The 17528-nt window shown below is 37.5% G+C and overlaps 1 long non-coding RNA gene across 1 annotated transcript in view; it reads right to left on the bottom strand.

The window, feature by feature from the left end:
• Positions 1-17528, bottom strand: part of LOC309477281 — a 29351-nt gene that overhangs the window by 1412 nt on the left and 10411 nt on the right. The window contains exon 2 of the long non-coding RNA XR_014198597.1: positions 668-809. This is a non-coding gene — a long non-coding RNA (uncharacterized lncRNA). The remainder of the gene's footprint in view (positions 1-667; positions 810-17528) is intronic.

Below are 17528 nucleotides of genomic sequence, written 5' to 3'. Positions count from 1 at the left end.
AAGAAAACGTGCAGTGTTGGGGGTCCTTCAGGAGCAGGGTTGAAGAACACTGTTTTAGACGATCATTTAGAAGTTGAGCTTCTAAAAACATGATATAATAGCAATTATATAAGACCTAAAAGTCCCTGCTGACTTAGCTGTGGCTTTGGACTTTACGTTACGCAACCTTCACGGTATAAGGGTCGAAAACTAGCATGTCATTGGAAGGACCCCATATGTGACCACTGCTAATGATGGTCTGACCTCCATCTGTGAGATGGATTGGCTTCTATTCTTTGACATTTTTCTGGCTATATCTGAAGTGTATGCTTTGATTATTTCCATCGGTTTCTCATTGTTATTTGTCCTCACACTACCACCTTTCCTCTCTGTTATAAGTGATCTTTGACTTTGATCGCGAAGGAAAGGTTACCTCAAATGAAAGTGCATTCTTTCTTTTGTGCTTTCGTCACAAACCGAAAGACAACAATATTTATCTGATCGAATACGGTGTCCATAGGGTCATTTAAAAAGCTGTGGTCCTGAATCAAATTTTAATCAAACATAATTTTGGTTTTGTTCAGGGTCACTAACAATTCAAATGTTTATATTTGTAAATTAGCTAAAAGAATAGACATGTATTTGGTCTATAAATGTGTGCTCCAAATCAGAATAACATCATTCCTACCTCCGTGGGTGCAAAGTTTCAGGTGCGCTTTCTTTCCTGGGTTCAGGTTAGATATCAAGTGTGTCAGAGCCCTGGGAGACTTTGAACACAGATCATCTGCACACTTTCATAATGACATGCAAATGTCAATGCACACTTCATTCTGTCACATGCTCAGAAAGACAGAAAGAAAAAAAAGACAACAGTCCCATTTGACTCCATTAGACTTCCATTGAAAGTGTATTACAGCACATTTTAGACCTTTATCCTAAGTGACATCAAATTAATTAAAGGTATACATTGTATAATTAAAGAGAGTAAAGTTTATGCGTATTTAACATGCTGTCTGAGGGGAGGGCTCCGAACTCGGAATTTGGCACCGAACCCAGAGTACTCGCCCCATCCCAGGTTGGGATAGGAATAGTTAGAAGTGAGGAGATGGGGTGGTGGAGGGATGCTGGAAAACTGTCATGGAACAGAAGTAAGTCTGCTGTACATACACCTCTTATCTCGTTAATTGAGTTGATGAATTGAATGTGCTCCTCCCATGTTAATTAGGTTAATTATTTAAACGTGCTCCTCCCAGGAGCTCCTTGACGTGAGCAACTCGCGGGCGGACGGGCCCTATCGGTTGATGAACGATGAGCAGTGTAATTTGGAACGCCTGATCGGGAGGGCTTATGCCGCGCGCATCTTGACAGAAGCAGCTTGCGGCGTAGGATGGGAGTTCAATACTCACGGCATTGGACAGGTAAGCCTCGTCGGCAGTTGGACGGAGAAAGACATAGTTCCTCGACCGGGAGAGCTGTCACAGCATCTGACGGGAGTTCAATACTCATGACACCGGATGGGCAAGCCTCGCCGGTAGTTGGCTGGGGACTGTTGCACATGGGCGAGCTCCTGCGAGAGAGGAGGAGATAGCACTGCTGCGGCAGCGAAAGCGAGGTTACACGGAGAAATAGAGATAGCTCTATTCCTTGGCGGGAAGAGGATGGTATTGCCTGAGACGCGAGTTTAGTGCTCGACGGACCTTATTGTCCATTTGTCTATGACAGGAATGATTGAATGGGCCAGATTAAAAAAAGACGCAGAAGGAGACCGCAGATGTTTCGCCCGTGATGGCGAGAGTAGGCCTCGGCGTCTCGGCGTGCGGGAACCCGTTTGTTTGGGCTGACGCCCGCAAGATAATGCAGAGGAATCGCTCCTTAGGCCGAAGGATTGAGGCAAAGATTCCTCAAGGACAAAATATTTTTCTTGTTGGGGACTTAGGGCAGTGCCAAATGCTGGAAAACTGTAATGGAACAGAGGTAAGTCTACTGTATATATATACCTCTTAGCTCGTTAATTGACCCTTCGCAGGGAGTTTGATTGACAGGCGATCTGACCAATCATAATCCGCCATCCGCCATTTTTGTCCGACAAAGCAGTCAGGAGAGTTAGTAGATTAACATTGGAGGATTTGAACTTGAAAAACGGAGTGTACTGACGTCTTTCCACGGTTAAAACAACATTCCTTCTTATGTTCTTTCATGTTTATTAGATGCTATAAATTAACTAGAAGTAAGAGATGATCGGTTCACGAGCAGCTTTAAGAGGCTCTACAGCGATCTGTCAGACACATTAAAGAGCCACAAAACGGTATTTATTATTTAAATTTCTTTAAAAAATGACCAAATTCGAAAGGTGAGACTTTGTTTCATATCAAAAGTAACCTGGTCTGTCCTGTCTGTCAGCGCGTTGTCAGTGTCCTCTCTGCTCCGCGATGTATTTTTCACTGAGTGAGAACATGGTGTGGTGCGAGAGCGGCGTCGCTTGTCGGACATAGCAACAGTAACTAAAGGGGGCGGGTCTTTGCGAACGGTCAATTGAGTTGATTAACTGAATGTGCTCCTTCCGTGTTAACTAGGTTAATTATCTGAACATGCTCCTCCCTGGTTAATAAGACATCATGAATCTAACACATGACCTTGTCATTACTAGTGACATGCTCTACTAGCTGAGACTGAGCATTACTGTAGAGCTATAAATGATCTTTAGTACACACATAATAAATCATATATATATATATATATATTCAGAAACCATATATATATTATATATATATATATATATATATATATATATATATATATATATATATATATATATATATATATATGATTTCTGAAGGATAATGACAATGAAGACTGGAGTAATGGCTGCTGAATGTTCGGCTTTAACCACAACAAACACACTTTGCATAGTCAGGCTTCCAGTGTTAATGAGTTTTAAGAGGACTAGTATCCTGTGGCAGAACAAAGTGAGTCATGTGTGGCATGAGTATCAAACAAAGATAAGAGCTTGTCGCAAAAGCTCAACTGCTTCCACACAGCTGTTGAGAAAGAGACACAATGAGGCTACAAAGGCTCCTCGGCTTCACTTCAATGTGCTTGAATGTTTGGGGTGCAATTTTTCAGCCGGATCATCACAATGAAAAGTGGAACCACTGTGAAGGACACTTTTACAAGGGATGGGCCCATCTTCGACTGCTTCTTAAAAAAGCTTCTGCGGACTTCTGTTGCAGATGCCATGAAGAAAAATGTATTTCCATTGCTATTTTTCCAACCTTAAGACATGTGCCATTTGTTTGGGCATATAAATTAGGCCATATAGGTTTTTTTGATTTGTCAGAACAGGATCTCTTGAAGAATATCAAGACTTGGTATATATCACCATCGGTAAGGTCGTATTTTTATCCTCTGATAATGTCTTGAATAATAGAAACGTTTCTTCATAAATGTTCTGCAGTTATGCATGTCAATTAACACATTTAATACGTTTAAAATCCTAAATTCACTTTCATGGCTTTTTAACTCCTTTTGTATTCCATACAAGCAAGATTTGGCTGAATGTTTCTTTTGATATTATTTTTTGATTTTCTTTTCTTTACAACAAAGTGTTTTCTATTAAAAATGTATGAAAATATCTGCCATTTGGCAGAAAAAAGCACATAGTCAGTATGAAAAAGAATCTCATATGCATATTTAAAGTTGTCAAAGAATTATATTAAAAGAATTCAAAGCGATGAAAGTGAACAAAAAGAAACCTTTGATCCTTGCTCACTGAATATTTCATTACGAATGAATTAATAATTTAATAATTAATACAGTCTAGAATTATTTAAGTACAATCTTTGTTAAACACAAAAAAAGAGCTTAAAATAAAACTTATAGTGACAGCAGAATGTCTCTATTGTTTTTTCATTCATATTTCTTATTTCCGCCATTGTTCCTTTTGCTTCTGACAGGCTGTTGATGATCTGCTCAGAGGAAAGTTGCACTCACTCCCACCTCAAATCACCTCAAGAACCTTCCCATCAACCACACATATTTTAAGTGGTGTGTTTAATCCCAATGCAAAACACATGCAAGTGAGGAACAGGCAGAACAAAGTCTATATTCGCTGGATTGCGTACCACCACACTAACGCAAAAGGGGTTAGTTTTGAAGGAGCGGTTGTCCAAAACAGTCAGGAGAAATGTAAGTGGAAATGGATGATGGTGAAGCAACTGGTCAACATCCTTTCTGGAGTCTTTTTGGCCAAACCCATGAAAACCCTCGTCAGTCCTCATAACATGGGACCGTTAAACCTGAACAGCTTAGATGAAATTCCATACAGCTTTTCAGAAGCTGAAAAGATAGAGGACTACCAAGACACCGTAATGCCATGTGTGACGGCAACAACAATGCAAGTCAAAGAAGCAGAACGTGGCTTTACACAAAATACAAAAAACAGCAATCCCCTCCTTACATCAGATATGATTACAGGCCTGTGCTCTTCTCTCATTCACCGTACTAGCAGCGGTTTAAAGAGATGCCTTGAAAGGATGATGTTAGACAAAGTAAACTACACCACCTCTTCACCGCTCTTGTATTTCTCTGTCACTAGCAAACAACGTAATGCCAGGTCAGACCACAAGACCCAGAGCGCTCTTCAAATACATGAAATCATTAATCACAGAAAATACATCACACAAAAGCCACAAAACATTGTTGAACTCAGTGAGGAGAATGATCATTTTTACTATTTCAATGGCAAGATTAAACGTACAATGAACCACTTTGGACCTGCAGTATAAAATAAATAACATGTATGAAGAAGCACAGAGATTTTTTTTCCAGAGACAATGGATTAAAATACATCATATATCAGAGGCCAAAAATGTGAAGGACGGTTATACGAAAATTTTACTTTGTGAATTCCAATGACTCTCTTGTGCTGGTCATATATGTATTTATTTACAGCAAATTATTCCTTTGAAAAGTCATACAAAGTGTTTTCCACTTTGGTGGGGGCCAATCATTTATATCATGTCTAATAACATCAAAAATCATGTTCTTAATATTGTTTTGTCTTGTTTATAAATCAGTGTTTATTGTCTTGTAAATAAATAAATAAATAAATAAATACACTGTATAAATTTAAGCATCCTTAAAAAACAATAAATTTACTTAAATTTAAGCTACATTGTGTAAGATTTTCCTACCTTGAAATCATTATTTTCCCAATAAAAATTAGCTTTTCTTATTTGAAGGATAAATGTAATAAAATGTGGTGAGTTATTTGTGCTTTAGTAAGGTTTATGCTTTAAAAAGATACATCTGCCAATGGAGAAATAAAGAAAAGAAACAATAGATATTCTGGTAAAACAAAATCTTGCTCAAATTTTCCCTTTTTCTTGTTTTGATTTATAGATTGATTTATGTACGCTATATGGACAAAAGTATTCGGACACCTGACCATTACACCAACATGGACTATATGACAACTAAATACATAGACATTAATATGGAGTTGGTCTCCCCCTTTTGCAGCTATAACAGCTTCCACTCTTTTGGAAAGGCTTTCCACAAGATTTTGGAGAGATTCTAAGGGATTTTTTAGCCATCTCTGTTCCAGTTCTTCCCAAAGGTAATCAATGGAGTTGAGGTCAGGGACATGGCAACTTGCATTTTTTTTAGTCTTTTTCAAAGCTGAGGTGTGAACAACCAGGCTAAAACAGGGAGGTTTCATGACACATTAATATATGAAAGGTCTTCACACCTGACAGCCAGCAGTGTTTCAGCTGCAATTTATACGCGAAAATTTGTTTTTATGTGCATATGATACGCAGTTTTCGCGTGCATTTGATATGCACTTTATTGCGTGTTATACACACGCACCCCACACACGACTAATCCTACCCATGCGTATAATATGCACGTACCCTACCACTACTAAACCTACCCATGAGTATCATATGCACGTACCCTACCACTACTAAACCTACCCATGCGTATCATATGCACGTAAAAACTCATTTTGGCGTATAAATTGCACGATAAACACAATGCGTGCTATAGAGATGCATTTAGTGTGATCGGGTTGAATTACATAGATTCCTGTATATGTCCATGTAAGCCAAGTATCTTGGTATTTCTGTAAAGTCAGTGTTTTGTGTAACTTGGCTCAGGTATTTTCCGCATACATCCAGCAAACCTGAAATTACACGACAGTTTACCATGGCCAGATATTACCAGATTTGACCCTTCTCATGCAGTGTGTACGGCTGAACATCGTGTAACACCGGTAACACTGACTACCGAAGCAAGCCAAGTTGTAACTGACATTTCATGTTGACTTTAACATTTGATATAGGATTGAAGGTCATTTTCATGGCATTGGTTACGCTGAGAATGATGCTCTTTATAATATTACAATTTACAAAGTGAATTTGTTAGGATTCATTTTGTCATGTGTGTGTGTCTCAGTAAATGTGCTTGGTTTTATTTCTTTGCTTAGTTTGCATGGCCTATAATAAATGTGTACATTAAAATAAGCTGGGACTGTAATTCCTTTAAAGGGTGAGGAAGGTGATGGTACGGGTAACATTATAGTCACCATTTGCAGCTGCAGCGAACATCTTGTGTCTTATCATATGTACATAGTAAAAGTCAGAGACTCAAATTAAACAATGATAAGGAAATGATGTGACCGTCCTGTCTAACAGTTTGAAGCAGTAAATGAAATGTTGCTGGAGCCTATGGAGTGATGAAGTTATGGTGGTTGCCTTTGTCTCTGCTTATTGTAGTTTCTATGTCTTTACAACTGCAGAAAACATTTAAGACTTCTGTTAGGACTCCATGTCAAGAAATACTGTGCCAGGATTGGGCTCGACTTCAGTCTGCTCTTAAAAAACATGGTTACATGTGCAGATGCTTTATAGTGAAGTGTGTCTACATTGCAGAAGTGCGCAGGATCAATCATATGCCATGCACTTGGGTTTACAGAGGACACCATAAAGAGAATATAAAGACTGCAGTTTTACCACCAAAGGTAATGATGTTTTACAATATTTCATCATTTAGCAATTAAGCATTATAGTTATTTGAATAGTTTCTGTTTAGTGCAATTAGGAGATTCAATATTCTCAATTCTGGTTAAAAATTGGTTTTGATATGATGTATGCTATATTATATTATTCTAAACATACTGATACACCCAGATACTTACAAGCCATCATTAACATGAGATTGGAATTCATTTTTGTTATGCAGTTACAAAAGGTTTTCTCAATGCTTCCATTGAGCAAAAAGAAAAAGAAAAAAAGATTCCAACTCACACTATATTTTCAAATTTTCCTGACAGATTATTAGGAGCTTGCTAAGAGGGAAGATACATTCATCTAAGCAAGGCATCATCACTTCAAAAAATTGTCTTATAATTGGTGTATTCCATGTTAAAAGAAAAACCGTCACAAAACTGAACAAGCAGTTGAAAGAGAAACCTATTTACTGGACTAGTGACCATCATTCAGTTCAAACCACAGATGAATTTCCAGGGAACACTTTTGAAGACGCCCCTGATAAAAGTTTATGCGAACAGGTGTCAGATCTAGCTAAGATGCTAAGGAATACTTTCCCATCTGCCACACGGTTGAGAGTATTTTTTAATCAAAAGGCTTCAACCATCTGTCCCATACACCAGTCTACAAGATATTCACAAGAGCACAAGGGAGCAGAAATCAAAATGAACGAGTTAGTGGAAAGTGCTATGAAAAATGCATCCAATTCCAGTAATGATGCTGTCGTTCATATGGAAAAAATACTGCAGTTTTTAAGAATGGGACTTCTCAGAAAAGAATACATTTTCCAAGCGAAAGCAAAGGACAGCACAGATACATTAGACGATAAGTCAGATGCTAAGATGTTAGCGACAGATGGAATGCTAACAAACGCCTCAGTTCAAAACAGTATCATGGCATCAGCAAATGAATCAAAACACAGAAAACAAGCTCCACTGAAAACATTTAGGCGAAGAAGAAGCAAATGGAAACCAAGTCCAATTATTGTCTTAACAGATGATGAATATAAAGCAGGTGATAACAAGGTGACTTTGACCAAGTCACTCAGTCAAACTGTTACAAAACCACATAATGTAGAGGATAAAACAACAGAATCAAGTGCAACAGAGGGTACAGAACATCTTGAAAAGAAAACAAGTGAACCCCGAAAACATAAACCAGTAACACCAACCACCTCCAGAGGGAAAGAAAAAAAGACTGGAATGACAACAGAGTTTCCTGAAACTGAATGCACAACAGAAATCGAGTTACAAACACCAGAGGATAAAACATTGTTGGAGAGAACAGATACCACAAATACAAATAAAGATAAAAAAATACAGTCAGAATATGATGATTTTAGGTCAGAAGATCTTGCAAATGAAGGAACAAGATCAGAAGAAATAGTTACACTAACCACACCCGTAAAATATGCAGAACATTTAATGGAGACTGAACAAGACAGAAGAATGACAACAGAGGCTCTTGAAACAGAATGTACAACAGAAATTGACTTATCAACACCAGAAGATAAAACAGCTGTGGAAAGAACAGACACCACATATGAAGAAAGACAGACAGAACTTGATGATTTAAAGTCAGAAAATCTTACAAATGAACCAGTAACACCAACAACATCCAGAAAAAATGCAGAAGATTTAATAGAGACTGAGCAAGAGAAAATAATGACAACTGAGGCTCTTGAAACAGAATGTACAACAAAAACTGTGTTACAAACACCTGAAGATAAAACACCTGTGGAGAAAACATACACCACATATGAAGAAAGACAGTCAGAACCTGTTGATTTCATTTCAGACAATATTGATTCAACAGTCAAAAATGAACCAGTGACATCAACAACTTCCAGAGAACATGAACATACTAAAGTAGAAACTGACCATGAAACAGGAATGACAACAGAGCAAAATGAAACAGAATGTACAACAGAAATTGAGTTACAAACATCAGAAGATAAAACAGAAGATAAAACAGCTGTGGAGAGAACAGACACCACATATGAAGAAACACATTCAGAAACTGTTGATTTCATTTCACACAATCTTGAGTCAACAGTCCCAAATGAACCAGTGACTCCAACCACTTCAACAAAATATGCAGAAGATTTTACAGTGACCAGACCAATGACAATAATGACAACTGAGTCTCTCGAAACAGAATGTACAACAGAAATGGAGTTACAAACACCAGAAGATAAAACACCTGTGGAGAGAACAGACACCACATATGAAGAAACACATTCAGAACTTAGTGATTTAAGGTCAGAAGATCTTGCAACAAAAGGCAAAAATGAACCAAGGACATCAACAACTTCCAGAGAACATGAACATACTAAAGTAGAAACTGACCATGAAACAGGAATGACAACAGAGCAACATGAAACAGAATGTACAACAGAAATTGAGTTACAAACACCAGAAGATAAAACACCTATGGAGAGAATAGACACCACATATGAAGAAACACATTCAGAAACTGTTGATTTCATTTCACACAATCTTGAGTCAACAGTCCCAAATGAACCAGTGACTCCAACCACTTCAACAAAATATGCAGAAGATTTTACAGTGACCAGACCAATGACAATAATGACAACTGAGTCTCTCGAAACAGAATGTACAACAGAAATTGAGTTACAAACACCAGAAGATAAAACATCTGTGGAGAGAACAGACACCACATATGAAGAAACACGTTCAGAACTTAGTGATTTAAGGTCAGAAGATCTTGCAACAAAAGGCAAAAATGAACCAAGGACATCAACAACTTCCAGAGAACATGAACATACTAAAGTAGAAACTGACCATGAAACAGGAATGACAACAGAGCAACATGAAACAGAATGTACAACAGAAATTGAGTTACAAACACCAGAAGATAAAACACCTGTGGAGAGAATAGACACCACATATGAAGAAACTCATTCAGAAACTGTTGATTTCATTTCACACAATCTTGAGTCAACAGTCCCAAATGAACCAGTGACTCCAACAAAATATGCAGAAGATTTTACAGTGACCAGACCAATGACAATAATGACAACTGAGTCTCTCGAAACAGAATGTACAACAGAAATTGAGTTACAAACACCAGAAGATAAAACACCGTTGGTCAGAACAGATAACACAAATGAAAAAACACATTCAGAAACTGTTGATTTCATTTCACACAATCTTGAGTCAACAGTCCCAAATGAACCAGTGACTCCAACCACTTCAACAAAATATGCAGAAGATTTTACAGTGACCAGACCAATGACAATAATGACAACTGAGTCTCTCGAAACAGAATGTACAACAGAAATTGAGTTACAAACACCAGAAGATAAAACACCTGTGGAGAGAACAGACACCACATATGAAGAAACACGTTCAGAACTTAGTGATTTAAGGTCAGAAGATCTTGCAACAAAAGGCAAAAATGAACCAAGGACATCAACAACTTCCAAAGAACATGAACATACTAAAGTCGAAACTGACCATGAAACAGGAATGACAACAGAGCAACATGAAACAGAATGTACAACAGAAATTGAGTTACAAACACCAGAAGATAAAACACCTGTGGAGAGAATAGACACCACATATGAAGAAACACATTCAGAAACTGTTGATTTCATTTCACACAATCTTGAGTCAACAGCCCCAAATGAACCAGTGACTCCAACCACTTCAACAAAATATGCAGAAGATTTTACAGTGACCAGACCAATGACAATAATGACAACTGAGTCTCTCGAAACAGAATGTACAACAGAAATTGAGTTACAAACACCAGAAGACAAAACATCTCTGGAGAGAACAGACACCACATTTGAAGAAACACATTCAGAACTTAGTGATTTAAGGTCAGAAGATCTTGCAACAAAAGGCAAAAATGAACCAAGGACATCAACAACTTCCAGAGAACATGAACATACTAAAGTAGAAACTGACCATGAAACAGGAATGACAACAGAGCAACATGAAACAGAATGTACAACAGAAATTGAGTTACAAACACCAGAAGATAAAACACCGTTGGTGAGAACAGACACCACATATGAAGAAACACATTCAGAAACTGTTGATTTCATTTCACACAATCTTGAGTCAACAGTCCCAAATGAACCAGTGACTCCAACTACTTCCAAAAAATATGCAGAAGATTTTACAGTGACCAGACCAATGACAATAATGACAACTGAGTCTCTCGAAACAGAATGTACAACAGAAATTGAGTTACAAACACCAGAAGACAAAACATCTGTGGAGAGAACAGACACCACATATGAAGAAACACATTCAGAACTTAGTGATTTAAAGTCAGAAGATCTTGCAACAAAAGGCAAAAATGAACCAAGGACATCAACAACTTCCAGAGAACATGAACATACTAAAGTAGAAACTGACCATGAAACAGGAATGACAACAGAGCAACATGAAACAGAATGTACAACAGAAATCGAGTTACAAACATCAGAAGATAAAACACCTGTGGTGAGAACAGACACCACATATGAAGAAACACATTCAGAAACTGTTGATTTCATTTCACACAATCTTGAGTCAACAGTCCCAAATGAACCAGTGACTCCAACCACTTCAACAAAATATGCAGAAGATTTTACAGTGACCAGACCAATGACAATGATGACAACTGAGTCTCTCGAAACAGAATGTACAACAGAAATTGAGTTACAAACACCAGAAGATAAAACACCTGTGGAGAGAACAGACACCACATATGAAGAAACACGTTCAGAACTTAGTGATTTAAGGATAGAAGAACTTGCAACAAAAGGCAAAAATGAACCAAGGACATCAACAACTTCCAGAGAACATGAACATACTAAAGTAGAAACTGACCATGAAACAGGAATGACAACAGAGCAACATGAAACAGAATGTACAACAGAAATTGAGTTACAAACACCAGAAGATAAAACACCGTTGGTGAGAACAGACACCACATATGAAGAAACACATTCAGAAACTGTTGATTTCATTTCACACAATCTTGAGTCAACAGTCCCAAATGAACCAGTGACTCCAACCACTTCAACAAAATATGCAGAAGATTTTACAGTGACCAGACCAATGACAATAATGACAACTGAGTCTCTCGAAACAGAATGTACAACAGAAATTGAGTTACAAACACCAGAAGACAAAACATCTGTGGAGAGAACAGACACCACATATGAAGAAACACATTCAGAACTTAGTGATTTAAAGTCAGAAGATCTTGCAACAAAAGGCAAAAATGAACCAAGGACATCAACAACTTCCAGAGAACATGAACATACTAAAGTAGAAACTGACCATGAAACAGGAATGACAACAGAGCAACATGAAACAGAATGTACAACAGAAATCGAGTTACAAACATCAGAAAATAAAACACCTGTGGTGAGAACAGACACCACATATGAAGAAACACATTCAGAAACTGTTGATTTCATTTCACACAATCTTGAGTCAACAGTCCCAAATGAACTAGTGACTCCAACAAAATATGCAGAAGATTTTACAGTCACCAGACCAATGACAATGATGACAACTGAGTCTCTCGAAACAGAATGTACAACAGAAATTGAGTTACAAACACCAGAAGATAAAACATCTGTGGAGAGAACAGACACCACATATGAAGAAACACATTCAGAACTTAGTGATTTAAAGTCAGAAGATCTTGCAACAAAAGGCAAAAATGAACCAAGGACATCAACAACTTCCAGAGAACATGAACATACTAAAGTAGAAACTGACCATGAAACAGGAATGACAACAGAGCAACATGAAACAGAATGTACAACAGAAATCGAGTTACAAACATCAGAAAATAAAACACCTGTGGTGAGAACAGATAACACAAATGAAGAAACACATTCAGAAACTGTTGATTTCATTTCACACAATCTTGAGTCAACAGTCCCAAATGAACCAGTGACTCCAACCACTTCAACAAAATATGCAGAAGATTTTACAGTGACCAGACCAATGACAATGATGACAACTGAGTCTCTCGAAACAGAATGTACAACAGAAATTGAGTTACAAACACCAGAAGATAAAACACCTGTGGAGAGAACAGACACCACATATGAAGAAACACGTTCAGAACTTAGTGATTTAAGGTCAGAAGATCTTGCAACAAAAGGCAAAAATGAACCAAGGACATCAACAACTTCCAGAGAACATGAACATACTAAAGTAGAAACTGACCATGAAACAGGAATGACAACAGAGCAACATGAAACAGAATGTACAACAGAAATTGAGTTACAAACACCAGAAGATAAAACACCGTTGGTGAGAACAGACACCACATATGAAGAAACACATTCAGAAACTGTTGATTTCATTTCACACAATCTTGAGTCAACAGTCCCAAATGAACCAGTGACTCCAACCACTTCAACAAAATATGCAGAAGATTTTACAGTGACCAGACCAATGACAATAATGACAACTGAGTCTCTCGAAACAGAATGTACAACAGAAATTGAGTTACAAACACCAGAAGATAAAACACCTGTGGAGAGAATTGACACCACATATGAAGAAACACATTCAGAAACTGTTGATTTCATTTCACACAATCTTGAGTCAACAGTCCCAAATGAACCAGTGACTCCAACCACTTCAACAAAATATGCAGAAGATTTTACAGTCACCAGACCAATGACAATGATGACAACTGAGTCTCTCGAAACAGAATGTACAACAGAAATTGAGTTACAAACACCAGAAGATAAAACACCTGTGGAGAGAACAGACACCACATATGAAGAAACACGTTCAGAACTTAGTGATTTAAGGATAGAAGAACTTGCAACAAAAGGCAAAAATGAACCAAGGACATCAACAACTTCCAGAGAACATGAACATACTAAAGTAGAAACTGACCATGAAACAGGAATGACAACAGAGCAACATGAAACAGAATGTACAACAGAAATTGAGTTACAAACACCAGAAGATAAAACACCGTTGGTGAGAACAGACACCACATATGAAGAAACACATTCAGAAACTGTTGATTTCATTTCACACAATCTTGAGTCAACAGTCCCAAATGAACCAGTGACTCCAACTACTTCCAAAAAATATGCAGAAGATTTTACAGTGACCAGACCAATGACAATAATGACAACTGAGTCTCTCGAAACAGAATGTACAACAGAAATTGAGTTACAAACACCAGAAGATAAAACACCTGTGGAGAGAACAGACACCACATATGAAGAAACACGTTCAGAACTTAGTGATTTAAGGATAGAAGAACTTGCAACAAAAGGCAAAAATGAACCAAGGACATCAACAACTTCCAGAGAACATGAACATACTAAAGTAGAAACTGACCATGAAACAGGAATGACAACAGAGCAACATGAAACAGAATGTACAACAGAAATTGAGTTACAAACACCAGAAGATAAAACACCGTTGGTGAGAACAGACACCACATATGAAGAAACACATTCAGAAACTGTTGATTTCATTTCACACAATCTTGAGTCAACAGTCCCAAATGAACCAGTGACTCCAACTACTTCCAAAAAATATGCAGAAGATTTTACAGTGACCAGACCAATGACAATAATGACAACTGAGTCTCTCGAAACAGAATGTACAACAGAAATTGAGTTACAAACACCAGAAGACAAAACATCTGTGGAGAGAACAGACACCACATATGAAGAAACACATTCAGAACTTAGTGATTTAAAGTCAGAAGATCTTGCAACAAAAGGCAAAAATGAACCAAGGACATCAACAACTTCCAGAGAACATGAACATACTAAAGTAGAAACTGACCATGAAACAGGAATGACAACAGAGCAACATGAAACAGAATGTACAACAGAAATCGAGTTACAAACATCAGAAAATAAAACACCTGTGGTGAGAACAGACACCACAAATGAAAAAACACATTCAGAAACTGCTGATTTCATTTCACACAATCTTGAGTCAACAGTCCCAAATGAACCAGTGACTCCAACAAAATATGCAGAAGATTTTACAGTGACCAGACCAATGACAATAATGACAACTGAGTCTCTCGAAACAGAATGTACAACAGAAATTGAGTTACAAACACCAGAAGATAAAACACCTGTGGAGAGAATAGACACCACATATGAAGAAACACGTTCAGAACTTAGTGATTTAAGGATAGAAGAACTTGCAACAAAAGGCAAAAATGAACCAAGGACATCAACAACTTCCAGAGAACATGAACATACTAAAGTAGAAACTGACCATGAAACAGGAATGACAACAGAGCAACATGAAACAGAATGTACAACAGAAATTGAGTTACAAACACCAGAAGATAAAACACCGTTGGTGAGAACAGACACCACATATGAAGAAACACATTCAGAAACTGTTGATTTCATTTCACACAATCTTGAGTCAACAGTCCCAAATGAACCAGTGACTCCAACCACTTCCAAAAAATATGCAGAAGATTTTACAGTGACCAGACCAATGACAATAATGACAACTGAGTCTCTCGAAACAGAATGTACAACAGAAATTGAGTTACAAACACCAGAAGATAAAACACCTGTGGAGAGAACAGACACCACATATGAAGAAACACATTCAGAAACTGTTGATTTAATTTCACACAATCTTGAGTCAACAGTCCCAAATGAACCAGTGACTCCAACAAAATATGCAGAAGATTTTACAGTGACCAGACCAATGACAATAATGACAACTGAGTCTCTCGAAACAGAATATACAACAGAAATTGAGTTACAAACACCAGAAGACAAAACATCTGTGGAGAGAACAGACACCACATATGAAGAAACACATTCAGAACTTAGTGATTTAAAGTCAGAAGATCTTGCAACAAAAGGCAAAAATGAACCAAGGACATCAACAACTTCCAGAGAACATGAACATACTAAAGTAGAAACTGACCATGAAACAGGAATGACAACAGAGCAACATGAAACAGAATGTACAACAGAAATTGAGTTACAAACACCAGAAGATAAAACACTGTTGGAGAGAACAGACACCACATATGAAGAAACACATTCAGAAACTGTTGATTTCATTTCACACAATCTTGAGTCAACAGTCCCAAATGAACCAGTGACTCCAACCACTTCAACAAAATATGCAGAAGATTTTACAGTGACCAGACCAATGACAATAATGACAACTGAGTCTCTCGAAACAGAATGTACAACAGAAATTGAGTTACAAACACCAGAAGACAAAACACCTGTGGAGAGAATAGACACCACATATGAAGAAACACATTCAGAAACTGTTGATTTCATTTCACACAATCTTGAGTCAACAGTCCCAAATGAACCAGTGACTCCAACCACTTCAACAAAATATGCAGAAGATTTTACAGTGACCAGACCAATGACAATAATGACAACTGAGTCTCTCGAAACAGAATGTTCAACAGAAATTGAGTTACAAACACCAGAAGATAAAACACCTGTGGAGAGAACAGACACCACATATGAAGAAACACATTCAGAAACTGTTGATTTCATTTCACACAATCTTGAGTCAACAGTCCCAAATGAACCAGTGACTCCAACCACTTCAACAAAATATGCAGAAGATTTTACAGTCACCAGACCAATGACAATGATGACAACTGAGTCTCTCGAAACAGAATGTACAACAGAAATTGAGTTACAAACACCAGAAGATAAAACATCTGTGGAGAGAACAGACACCACATATGAAGAAACACATTCAGAACTTAGTGATTTAAGGTCAGAAGATCTTGCAACAAAAGGCAAAAATGAACCAAGGACATCAACAACTTCCAGAGAACATGAACATACTAAAGTAGAAACTGACCATGAAACAGGAATGACAACAGAGCAACATGAAACAGAATGTACAACAGAAATTGAGTTACAAACACCAGAAGATAAAACACATGTGGAGAGAATAGACACCACAAATGAAGAAACACATTCAGAAACTGTTGATTTCATTTCACACAATCTTGAGTCAACAGCCCCAAATGAACCAGTGACTCCAACCACTTCCAAAAAATATGCAGAAGATTTTACAGTGACCAGACCAATGACAATAATGACAACTGAGTCTCTCGAAACAGAATGTACAACAGAAATGGAGTTACAAACACCAGAAGATAAAACATCTGTGGAGAGAACAGACACCACATATAAAGAAACACATTCAGAAACTGCTGATTTCATTTCACACAATCTTGAGTCAACAGTCCCAAATGAACCAGTGACTCCAACCACTTCCAAAAAATATGCAGAAGATTTTACAGTGACCAGACCAATGACAATAATGACAACTGAGTCTCTCGAAACAGAATGTACAACAGAAATTGAGTTGCAAACACCAGAAGATAAAACACTGTTGGTGAGAACAGACACCACATATGAAGAAACACATTCAGAAACTGTTGATTTAATTTCACACAATCTTGAGTCAACAGTCCCAAATGAACCAGTGACTCCAACAAAATATGCAGAAGATTTTA

This window comes from Leuciscus leuciscus (assembly GCF_965113295.1).
Source record: "Leuciscus leuciscus genome assembly, chromosome: 16".
Taxonomy (NCBI): domain Eukaryota; kingdom Metazoa; phylum Chordata; class Actinopteri; order Cypriniformes; family Leuciscidae; genus Leuciscus; species Leuciscus leuciscus.
Note: the sequence above shows the minus strand (reverse complement) of the source record. Positions and strands in the feature narration are given on the sequence as shown.